The sequence below is a fragment of the Heterocephalus glaber genome, unplaced genomic scaffold, assembly GCF_053883595.1.
Source record: "Heterocephalus glaber isolate CG9 unplaced genomic scaffold, H.glaber_assembly_v1.0 deba00001461, whole genome shotgun sequence".
Lineage (NCBI taxonomy): Eukaryota > Metazoa > Chordata > Mammalia > Rodentia > Bathyergidae > Heterocephalus > Heterocephalus glaber.
In genome coordinates, this window is record NW_028258308.1 from 14,837,479 (window position 1) to 14,850,397 (window position 12,919).

Sequence of the window (12,919 nt, forward strand, 5' to 3'; positions counted from 1 at the left end):
TAGAGCTCTGTGATTCTGTTCTTGATCAAGCACATGATCTGCCTGAGAAAGAGAATATAGAACGCCCCACCCTGCCTAATTCCTAAATCATTCCCAATGTTTAATATGCTAAATCTTATCCAGGTCTTTAACAAAAACAGAATTTGTCCTCCTAAGTATCTAAATCACTCCACAAACATAAAGTAACCTTGGACTTTTCCCCTCTCTTTTACTATATGATATGATTCTCATATGTAAAAAGAAAAGTAAAAACCAATGATTCAACCATCAGAAAGGAACTGAGTCCAGTTTTCTCCATAGGATCCTATCCTGTTGCTAAAGGCTGTAAATATGGAGTTACTCTGTAAAGTAAAATCAAAACCTCTAAGAACAATTGGAAAGCCATCTAATTCTCATAGTAGGAGACTTCATGAAGAAAGATAAAAAATGGCTTTTAACCCACACATCAGTGAAAACTATAGTCAAGAATAGTTTTTGGTCTCCAATGTGTTACTAAATAGTTTTATGATAAATATATAATTGAAGATTGCCAAATCTCAACATTCTAAGTATACCATTTTTTTATGACTCCATAAAATAATGTGCACACTCCCCCAGGTCAATGCAATCATTGTGGAACTTCACAGAAAACCCATAGGTGGTAGAATTTCAAATACTAGACTGTGGAATTAGAAAAAGGTGAAACAGGGAAGGCAAAATTCCTCTTTATCCATGAATTAGTTTCCTTCTGTTATATACAGTGAAAATGTACTTTTGAACCCAATTATAAAGGATTCCAAAGGGTGTGCTGTATATCTCATCAGGTAGGTGGTTATCTTGTGGGAAGGCAACAAGGCATAATGTAAATTTTAAATTAGTATTAGAAAAAGCACCTACAATGGCTTTGATTATCCAGTCAGCTATGAATAGAATATTACTTGCTGGCTTTTATCAGTGTGTTATTTTGTTACCACATTAAATTATTCATAATGTATAGTAATAAACCTACAGCTTTTGGTATTCCAGAACATCTTTTTGTCCTCTGAAGACAGGGGCTTGAAGCACAACCTATTGATAAAAGAGAAAGGAACAAAATGGTCAGTTCGTACCTCAGCAAACCTCCTAAGCAAAGCTTAATAGCAATTTATTATGTATCTTTAAAATGCAATTACATTTCCTGAAATTTTTCAAAGAAATGCTTCACTAAAGTGAGACAAACCATGACTTGGCTGAGATTGTGTTTAACCTCATGAATAATAGCACATAAACATGCACAGTGCACACTCAAGCTAACTATCTCATTGTCTTTCTCTGTAGTGGAAAAGCATGGAATAAAACATACTGAGAAAAGTAATTCAACACCTGTGTCACACTGGTAGCCCTTAATGGCTCTGCTCCCTCTTTTTGCATGAAGCAATCAGTTATAGGGTGGCTCTTCTTAAGGCTGACCACGAATCTAATGGGCAGTCACAAAAAGCTAAATGCCACCTGCTTTTGCAAATGGCTCTGGGAAGCATAAACCACCAGGTGATTTTTGTGTATTGTCTTATGGAGGGGATTACTGGTCATGAAATTCTCATTCATGCCATAATTGTGCATCGAAAGAGGTTGGTGTGTTCAAATAAAAGGGCCTATAGTCAGGAAAAAAAAAAAAAAAGCGCTCCAAGCAGTGCATGAAGGTAGAAACGTGACATCGATGCACAAAAGCACTGGCTGAGTAGGAGAGAAAATGGAAATGGTAGGTTGACGCAATTTATGGAAGGCCTTAGATTCTGTTCTAACGATTTTGTCCTTTATTATGTAGGCAGTAGAAAGTATCAAATGACTGTAAAACAGTGAGAATATTTAGATACTAATATATAGGAATGTTTTAAATGTCATGCTTTCTCGAGTCTGTGGATTGCCTGCCAAACAGTGCTTCGTTTTTCTCTCCATGCACCTTTTATGCTAGCAATCCTTTTCACCTGGGATTCTCTCGCCTCTCCACTTCCACTTACCCTAACCAACCCTCATGAACTCAAAATTAACTCCCTGCCTCATATTGCTTTCCCCTACTATCACCTTCAATAGTCCTTAGATGGTTAATGACCATTTTAAATTGATTTTTGATGGATGATTTTTTATCTTCTAGTAATTCTAAAACCCAAACATGCCTCACATTGAATCATTTTTTAAAACTGCTGACCACATAGTGGTCACGTAGGCCTGTGAACATCGTCCTAACTGCTACTTCTTTCATTTCTTCAATAGAGTTATGTGACTAGTTAACACTAAACAAGTTCAGGTTAATTGCCATTTAAAAGGGCTTTTTACAAAGTAAACTGTGCTTCTCTGCTGAAACACAAGTTATTATGTATATATGTAGAAGGCACAGAAAGAGCAGAGGGTCATGAATTTTATATTAGTGAAGCAAGTATTTCAAAGCAGCAAGTACATTATGGGACTCAGTAAAGGAAAATACCCACAAGTAGATGAAGCTACCTCATTTTATTATTGAGGTGTTTGCAAAAGGGTTGCTATCACACGCCATGCCACTCAGCTGACGGCTGGCTGGAGCATGGACTGATAAAGCCCTGAGAATCTGAAAAAGAAATTTCAAAGCAACAAGAAGCTGGGAGGACCACTCTTGCTTTTGGGAGAATAACATGATGGTAGGCTGCTAAACTTAAATTATTTTTTTTTCTTGCTTAATGGCACAGAAAATAACATTATTCTTAAAGTAACAAATCAAATTAATTATAAATTGGCAAGACATAAGAGTTTTTTGGCCTCAGGTATAGTATTTTTTCTTTACTTTTTTAGGGAGTATATTGTTTTTCCTCCCTCATAGATTTGTTATAATCTCAAATGGGTTATAAGGGACCTGAAGGCAGGGCCCTTTTCTTCTATCTCTTTATATCATTCTCTGCCATTTCCTCAGTGCCTTCCACATAATATACAGTTTTCATATTAGAATAGTAATGGGAATCATTGTTTTCAGGTTTTACATTTTGCACAAAGAGAAAAAGCAATTAACAAAAAGGAGGCTGAAAAGTTGTTTCAACAAGGTCTGATCACAGAACTCAAATCACTTAGATTTGGAAAAGTGATCCAGTAGAAAAAAATAGCAACTTTAAGATAGACCTGAGATCATGTGTAAGCCTAACCACTGATAAAATGTATAACTATAAAAAGCCACTTAATCTTCATAAACCACGTTTTCCAACTATAAATTAAATATAATGGTACAATTTACAGTAATATTTCAATGGGAATAATGTTTAGGATTTTTTGGGTGACTCATATAGTACATGTTTCAAAAATGTGGATTTCTTTCTCATTTTCTAATCATCTTGTTTATCTGCACCAAAGTAATCAGCAAGCTGCTCATTTCCTTTAGTCCCAATACAGTGGACCCTTAACTTATGAACTCAATGGTTCCCGAGTACTGGTTGTAACTCAAATTGGTTGTAAGTCAATACAGCTGAGATCTGGATGTTTACCTGGGTACAAGCTATGGCTAACAAGAGGCAGGTGAATCTTCCATTAACCTAATTAACCCAAGTTGTTTGTATGTCAGGCCTATCATAACTTGAGGGTCCACTGTATAACTAAACATATTCTACAACAAAGTTTTCAAGTCTAGGCCATTAAAAAAAGTTACCTGTGAAGTTTCTGCTTCTTTGTTTAACAGAGATAAAGGTTTCCCACTTTGCAGATTGCAATTTATAGTCTGGAATGATGGCCAGGAATCTATTTTTAAATGGCTCTCCAGTCAGATGATTATGAAGTACTCTTGAGATTGGAATTATCATGCTAGTTAATACTACATTTTACCATCCTTCAGTCTAATTTAAAGGTTATATTATGTTGAAAATCTATTTGGGGAATGAGAAGTGTTAACAAAAGAATAACAGTGACGAAAAATCAATAAAAAGTGTCACACAATACTTTCTGGACCAGTTCCTTGAAGGGGGAAAAATCCTGATTTTTAGTATATTGTTTTCCCTTCAGAGTCTTATGATACTTGGTGATAATTTTTAAAGATGCATGCTAAAATGCAGTCTCTGGATTCACACTAAAATTAATGGTTACAACTTAGTCTTTAAGTATTTAAGATAAAATCTGCTCAGACAAATCCTGATTCTATCCTTCATATAAATACTAGCTACCATGGGCTGTTATTATCTCTCCCAAACACCATGGGAGTGTTATAATCATTAATGTGGACACAGACATCTTAGATTACTCAAATGGACACAAGGATGAGAGGTAATAAAGAAAATGGTATGGTGATCATTTAAAGCATTTTAGTTTTCAGATTTCTGGAATATCATCGTTATTAAATGGATCTTGATGCTAAAACACATACATATAGATACAGCAGATAAAAATGTTGATAGACATTACTTTTAAATTCCCTTGACTTAAAAACCATAAATTCCTTAAAAGTATACAACCAAGAAAAAAAGCAGACCATTTGTTTAATGCCTGTTTAATACCAGGCAGTATACAAGGAAATTTTATGTATACAAATGTAGAAAATGAGAATTACATATATTTTACTAAAACAAAAAATATGAACCAACACAAATCAAACTATATTATGAAACAAAACTGAGGCTCAAAAATCTAACTAACTTGCCCCAAATTTGGATAGTAAGTAACATGCATAGAGACATGGCTCCTAAAACTAATCGTGTTTATTATGCCAATCCCATACACAAATCTGAGAGGAAAAAAAGGCAAAGAAAATACACTGGCTCTGCTTCTAGCACAGGGAATTTTAAGTCGTCAATGAGAACTCCTTCCCGCCAAAAGAAATTTCACCATTTAGCACGCTTGACCTCAATACAAACCTGGAAGGGTGTGTGTCTGACATGCTGGGAAGGCCTTGGTGCTCCCCAAGTCCTCCTGTACCTACCTGTAGTAAAAAAAGAGCTCTCTTGATACTAGGGAATTCTGCATCAGAACTCTACCCAGCAGCTTAAAGCTTCATGCCTATTCAAATTCTCTTCCCCCTGGGAGGTGTAACACTTTAAACTGTCATCAGCCATTCACATTTCAGTTTTGACCTGGGGATTACAAAAGAGGAAAGGAGGGCACTAGTGCTTGACTGCGGAGAGAAAATATCTGAGAATAGAGCTGCTTCACTGACAACTCTCACCCAAGACCTAATGTAGCCTAAAGCTGGCCTCATACACGGCGCTCTGCAAAGTGGAATATGCTGTAGGATTTTGATTAGATACAATCTTCTTGTCCCAGATTCAAGAACTACCCCCAAGTAGCCCAAAGACTCATCATATCTGGGCTAAACTGTGTATTTATTTCATTTATATATCCTAAATTTATTTAATCACTATATTCCAAGTCATTATGTATGAAGAAACTGTTTTAAGGGATTTTTTTATCCTATTAATAATCTTTTACAGAGAAAAAAACCCCCTAAGTATCTATATCTAAACAGTACGCTTTAGCACTTATCAGTTGAAGTTTGATGCATCAGAACGGTATCCTCTGCTCATTCCTTTACCCATTCATACATTCCAACACACTGTTTGTCCCAGGGGAGTAACCACAGGAAGTTCTTATGGTGGTCACACTTTAGGGGAGAGAATTAGTGTTGAAGCTTTTCCTCCTGGAGAGAGAGCTGTAGGGGGCAGATTAGGTAGCTAGCTGCATAATCTCAGGGATGTCTTCACTGTTTTGCTTTACTCTAACAAAGTAGAAAGCCACCTGCAGTAATGTTTCTGAGGAGAACAGAAACAAGAATGTGCAATAAAAGTTTTGAAGCAAGGAATGCAAGTAATTTGATGTTATCTAGAGAGAGGTTGCCCCATATCTTAATCTGATAGTGGGCATTAGCAGTTATATTAAGTGCAAAGGTTCTCCTTGGGCAGCACGAGTTGACATTTATTTCATCAGATTGTGTCCTGAGTGTAACTCTGAGTATTAATCTCAAAAGGATATCATACGTGTCATAGTATGTGGAATTCTATTCGTGCTGGATAAGTAATCAGCCACTGATGCTTATGAAGTCTATGTAATAACAAGGAAATATACTTCATAAAAGGTGAAAAAGTAAAATCAAAACTAAATAAAGGCACTGATGTCAAAGATGAATTTTTAAGTATGCCCTATCATCTCAACTATCAAACAAAAGGAAACTAATGAAACACGGCTGTGGTAATAACTCCTAATTTCGGATGATACAATCTTTGTTTTCTTTTTTCTATTTCCCAAATTGTACATATAAAATGGTCACATTACTTTTTGAAGCTAGACATGTTTTCAAGTTAATATGCAGAAAGAATTAACCTAGATTTATCTGATAATCAAGTATCACATATATTTTTGAAATTTTAAAAAACCTTGTTTTTTTCAAGTCAGTGTATTCCTCAGTGTAGGTTAGAGGCTAATAAGGAGTTAATTTAAAACAAGAAACTACTAGTAATCTCTACATTTCCCTGCATAAAATGAGAATGTGGTGCATTTGATTTTGAATAACATTTATTGCGCTGGGGTTTTAGAAGTTTTCCCTGGATTTAATATAGTAGCAACAAGCGTTTAATAAAATAAATGTACTGTAGAAAGTTAAAAATGAAGTATGAACAGTATGGGGTTTTTTTACTTGTTTATTTTTATTTCCATTTATTTTGACACTGGGTTGTGAAATTAATTCACCCTAGTCTAAGAAACCTAAAATGTATTTTTTAAAAAGGCTTCAAGAAGTTACAACTACAATGTCAGTACCATGACAAGAACTGCCAGTGTCCTCTGTTGGTTTAATTGAATTCTAGCGTGTTAACACCTAGTCTTTGAACACCTCCCTTCAGGAGTCAGTGACTCAGGCCCCAGAATGAAGCATTCAGCAGCCCACCTGAGTGTGCTCCAGAGTGTGCAGAAAACATAAGCACACCATATCATTAATCTAAGTCACCCAATAGCTTTCAATACACAGGTGGAATCTTTAACGTCCATCTTTAGTGTTTAAAAAAATACCTAAGAGGAAAACAATACATAAGTGTGAAATCATTTTTAGTTATTAAAGAGTTTAATTCCTGCTCCTTTCTTGATAGCCAAATGACTGCTGACTTGATTTCTAAGTTTTTCTTTTTCTGACTTAATTTCTTAATTTTCTTATATCTCTTTTTCTGATTTGGGTTCCAAATAAAGCAGTCTTTCTCAAAAGCTAAAACAACCTCATACAGGTAGTTAAAATGGGTCTGCGTGTGCGATCCTTGAAGTGGGGGAGAGGATGGGAAGCAAGATAAAATGGAGTAGAAAGTGGGGAGGAGACTGACACAAAAAAAGTCAGTGGAAGGCTTTTTCACTTCTGATTTTGCTATTGAAGCGTTACTATTGGTCTGCTCTGTTTTCAGATTTTGCTATGATTTTTAAAAGTAAGTTTGAATTTATCTTTGTCCAAAACAGAGAAATTAATTTTCTGTTCAAGTACATGAAGTAGCAAGTATAACTATAAAGTTCTGAAGAAAAGTAAGATGATTTCAATACCTGTCATCTAAGAATTTATACACTAATCAAAAAACAAGACAAAGTACGTTAGCTACATGACAATATAACACTTTAATATAAATTAAAAATTGTATATAATTTATATCCATGTATTCACAATTATGTGTTAAAAGTTACATTATATTATATATATTTATGCACTCTAGAGAAAAAATGAAAAAGTAGGCAAAGATATAGAGGAGAAAGGGATTGGAGAGAAGAAACAAAATACAAGAAGCCTAATTTGCAATACAGAGCAGTGATTTTTATTCTAGTGTCAAATGAGAGCTATTTTGTAACTTTTCCATTTGGACTTCATAAACTGATGCTAATGTTTCTACCACTATTATACTAACACTACAGTATTTTTTAGAAATCAATTAGTGTGATCAGAGCACTTTACTACATATTGTACCATTCCATCTTATTTAAGGTTGATAACTACAGTTAGGTGCAGGCATTTATCTTACTTTCATATTGCAAGTTTGTGTAAAATAAGCAGAACGCTGAGACGTAAAATCACATGCAGCTCGTTGCAAAATCCAAGCTCTAAATCTGCATATGACTCCCATTTTTCAGGTTAAAAGCATTTTATGAAAGGTTAAATATGTATGATCATAAAAGACTGCGTATTCATTTTATACCTAGAAGTTAAGGTTTAACTAACTTGGAAAAGACTACACTGCATGGATTGTTTTATACCTAGGACAAATTTGACTTTGAACTAAAAATTGAGTTCAGGGTTGTTGTCATGACCTTTCAGCCCTCTTCTTTTGGCCTGAAAAGAGTGATTTGCACTCAATAAATTTGTGTTAAATCAATACATCAATGGCACAACTTTTTTAGCTTTTCTTTTTCATTTTAATATTTATACTTTAATGTTGGTTAAATTTTTTGGTATGCTTGTGCACTGATAAATTTTTGTCTTTCCTATGCAACCCTCATTCCTGCTATTTTGGGATGAAAACAATCTTTTAAAGGGGAGTTATTTTTCTCTTAACACTGGTTTAGAATTCAGAAATTTGAGTTTCAGTCCCAACTCTTAATGTATTAACAGTGGAAACTAAAGCCAACTGAAGCGCGCTGAGCTTGGGTTCCTCATCTATACATGCCAGAAAACATGGAAACTTAGACCCCTCATTTAAAGCCCCAATAATCATGTAGCTCGCTACATCCTGTCTGGCGCAGAGAATGTGTACAATCTAGAGGAGTTCATTTTTCTTTCTCCCGCTCTATACCACTTTACCCCCATTATTTTTCTAAGCAATTAAAACCTCAGATTTTCTTTTTTAAAAATCTGGTTACATGGAAGAAAATGTAATCTATGAACAATGAGTCATAAAAATTTAAAATGATTTACCTTCACCCTGTCAATTTTTCCGTTCAACTACAACTTGTCAATAAAGTCAAGGTTTTTATTCCTCCTAATGGCAGATACATTTAATCCTTTTAGTATAATATGCTACAATGAGGTTCATAAAACTTTGAGTTTTAAAATAATTAATCTACCTGCCAAAATGGCCTCCAGCCCATACTCCTGGCCAAAATTTGATTAAATCCACATTTTACGTTTTTGTAATCCTTGAAAGTTACAGGAATCATAAAATAATTTAAAAAGAAAATCTAAAGTTCTAGTTCTCTTTTTATTTGAATAGGTTATATTCAAATGTTTACTAAGCAATTTTCTGGGGCAAACAATATATAATGAGATAGAAAGTGAGAAATTTTTTAAGTGTCAAAAATCATCTGCTTCAACTAAAATTGGTAAAGTGAAATTTAAAAATAAGTACAGCTCTCAGAAATATTCCTTTCCAGTGCCTTCTCTCTGTCATAACATAGGAATTCTGGCTTCCATCTAACCAGTCCTCATGGCAATTTTAAGTTGTCAGCATGTTACACTATTAAGTTGAAACAAAAAATCTTTATTTTTTAAACTAATATTCTGTCAAAATTAGTTCGGAGTTTCAACCACTCAGTCATTTAATACTTCTTAGGCTAGTTTTCATTCTCTTGAGAAGATAAATTGGTCTCAGAAGCTAATTTTGTTCCTTTCTTTGCATTGGCTGACAGAAGTCTCAGAAATAAATGTAAGACAAGTGAATACTTGGCAATCTAAAGTATGCATTTTTGTTTATCAATTTTGCTTCCAGCTCTTTGTCCTGTTCTAATGTTTCTATTATTCTGAATTGCTTGCTCATATTTCATTGTAAATGTTTGTCTATACACTATATTTAGAAGTCACATTGAACCATTTTTTAAAAATTTGGGTGTAGACACACTTAAAAATAAATCAATTCCACTAAACTTGATATTCCTCCTGCATTCTGCACCTCAGTGATTCTGAAGATATGATCCTTAGTCTTTCTTGGCCATACTTTTTCCTCACTCCCACATTCAGTGGTTTATAAAATCCTGGATTTTCTAACTCCTAAATCCATCTGAAGGCTCTCTTCTCTTTCATGCCACCATCATTGTATGAGTTTAGAAATTTAAATAGCTTTGTACTTGGTTTCTCAGATATTTTCTCATATCTTCAAACCATCTTTCATACTGTTGCCAAAATTGCCCTTTGAAAAATGCAAATCTGACTGTATACTCTACAGTTAGAAGCATAACAAAGTAAAACATGCAAAAGCAGCATACTGCTGGCTCTCATGACTGTTGCAAGCCTTATCATCAGTACGCATGCTATTGTGAAAGATGAAATGCAGTGGAGAATTAAGTAATTTCAGTTACATTATCATGATAGGGAGAACATTTATTAAGAAGGAAGCCTCTAAAAGTAAATACAACTGAGGGAGAGAAGTGTGTGAGAAGGGGCCTGGGATTTTATAGAACCAAGTAGCCACAGTGTTATGAGTTCTAAAGAAGTAATGCCAAAGGATGAAGAGAAGTGTGAGCTATTGAGGAAGGGTGGAGGTGGGACTATGGTAGTCCAGAGTGTCCCCTGTCTGTTAGCCATTTCTGGAAATACAGAAGGATGGGTATATTTTGGAGGAAAAGAAAAGGATGGGAATAGATCTTAGTCACACCATTTTCCAGGAGTACAAGGTTCTGCCAATCTGGAAATTGCCACTATTCTTTTAACAAAATTCTCACATTATATTAAAATAGCATGTACAGATGAAAATGGAAAGAAATACCAATTTCCTGAGTACCCCTACTGTTTCCCTTATATGTCCCTATATAATTGGTGCATTTGATCTTATAGGGGAAGTAAAATAGATGGAGATGTTTATAAAATAAGAAAGAGATGTTTATAAATTAACTTTCAGAATTTTTACTGATGGGGTAATAGAGCGTGGGATCCACAAAACTGTTTTATGCAACAGATGCCCTCTCTACCCTCACAAAATATGATGTTGGTGGAAATCATTAGCAGGCCATGCTCCAAGAAACCCTGGACTCTAATATCATCTACTGAAACCTTTGCATATAATTGAGGTGTTTCTCACTTACTATACTCCTTACTTAATAATCATGAGCACCACTAATTCCTCCAACTCAGGCAAGGAGAATGAATTCCCCGCTGCTGGTGGAGCAATTGTTTCAGATCACAATTGATTAGGGATAAGGAGACATTTAGTGGGCCTCTAGTTTCCAAGAGTATCTTAAGCTCTAATTTCCTAGGCATTAAATCACCCTGATTCTTCCCTGGTAATGGCATGTTGGTAGTGCAGTAACAGCTCACTAGAGAGCAGACTTGCCTCGGCAGTTCTCGCCTGCGCCAGGTGGTCAAAGGAAAAATAATTTTGCTTACCTGTGAAAACAGGTTGCCAATAAATCAAAAGAGGTCAAGTTATGTCCACCAGATGGAGGTTTTAAAATCTTAATGTGTAAGTTAAGATATAATGGATTACTGGAGGTGAAATTTCAGTAAGGTTGAATCATTTTGTTGTCTTCTGGGATCTAGAGGCGCGAAAGGTTACTGTTACAGTGAACAAGAATAAAGTCAGATTTTCATCTTAGGTGACCTACTTACAAAAGATGTGATTCTGACCTATTAATTTTCAAAATCATATCTAATTATCTATTGGTATGGCTTACTTAGGCTCAAATATGTGTTTTCTCTGCTGAGTGTATAGTTTCTTTTGCATGAATACTAAATTTAGACACATTGTAATTTTACCCATAAGATTATTCTGGTTTAAATTCAAGATTCAACCTCCTACCCTTATTTCTTTAATCCTAGAAATATTAATTAAAGTATTACAGAAAGCAGGAAGAATCCAAGTCCTTCAGTTTTCTCTTTTTGAACAGTTACAGAACTGAAACATTGTTTAATACAAAGCTTTGATGTTAACTCTGTATTTCATTTATCCCTGTTCCATCACCAAAATTAACTCTAAGAACACATTTGTCCATGAATGATTTTTTTATTATGAAAAAGACAATCATAAGGAAAGTTGAAATATTCCATGAGTGGCAAAGGATATTACCAAGAATACGTCTATGCTCCTGTGTATGAATATAGTGCCTGTACAAAATAAATGGTTTTAGATCATTTTAAAGGCTTGTTCCAGCTAGAACATTAATGTATTATTAATGTATCCCCCACATACACTTAATCTCTTTTAAAACTCTATGGTACCTGTTTCTCACCATTACTTTTGAAAAAGTATGAGAATGTACATAAAAACACTTTTTTTCCTGGCATACTGAGAAAGTTTTCCTTTTTGATCCTCCACCATTAATTGTTGAGTTTAACATCTTGTTACATGAAAGAACATGACTTTTTTTTTGTAGAAAGAAGGACATTTGGGTACCTGGGTTGTCCAATATGTAGATTTCTCTTGGGCCTTTTAATGTATATTCTTCTTTCCTTCGATAACCAGATACGTTTAAAAACTCTACATTTACATTTCAAATCTGTGTTGAGATGTTTTTCTTTTAGGTATAATTTTTAAAAGTTCTTCTATATTAAAAGAAGAGTCTATTTTAAAAGACTTACATTTTTGAAACATATAAAATCATTTAACAGATACTATTACCCTTAATGGAAAAGAGAAATAATACACGTCTCAACTTTCCTTTAGCAAAGTGACTTTTGATGAGAACAATGGAAATGTGAATTGTGATTTTCGGTGTAACTCATGTTTTGACACAGGTTCCTGACTTGAAGTCATTTAATCCTATGTACTTTTAATTCATAGGAGCCAGATTTAAAAATCTATTTCTTCTGCTTATTTTTAAGTAGTTATAAAGTAAAGGTGAACTTTTATTTTTATTTACATTGAATTATTAGTTTGCATTATATTTTAATCTTAAGTCTCATGTAACTCTCTCCATTCTTTTAAATTATAATTTTCTTAGGGGTATTGGACATCAGAGTTAAATTAATATGTAGTAAGTTTCTCAAATGCCAATTGATTCTGAAAAATAAATTCATGGTAATGTCAGGAGTGACATTTTAGTAAGATGGTTTTAGTTCTAAGTGTTATGTGTG

At 34.3% G+C, this 12,919-nt stretch overlaps 1 protein-coding gene and 1 long non-coding RNA gene across 19 annotated transcripts in view; one reads left to right on the forward strand and one right to left on the reverse strand.

Moving 5' to 3' along the window:
- The window catches only part of LOC147826736 (uncharacterized), a 54,565-nt gene extending 49,612 nt beyond the window's left edge, over nucleotides 1-4,953 (reverse strand). For both annotated transcript variants that reach the window (XR_015453436.1, XR_015453435.1), the window contains exons 1-2: nucleotides 4,818-4,953; nucleotides 989-1,047 (exon numbers count right to left, since the gene is read on the reverse strand). This is a non-coding gene — a long non-coding RNA (uncharacterized LOC147826736). The remainder of the gene's footprint in view (nucleotides 1-988; nucleotides 1,048-4,817) is intronic.
- Tenm3 (teneurin transmembrane protein 3) overlaps nucleotides 1-12,919 on the forward strand; it is a 2,554,979-nt gene that overhangs the window by 1,095,079 nt on the left and 1,446,981 nt on the right. The gene's annotated exons all lie outside the window — the stretch shown is intronic.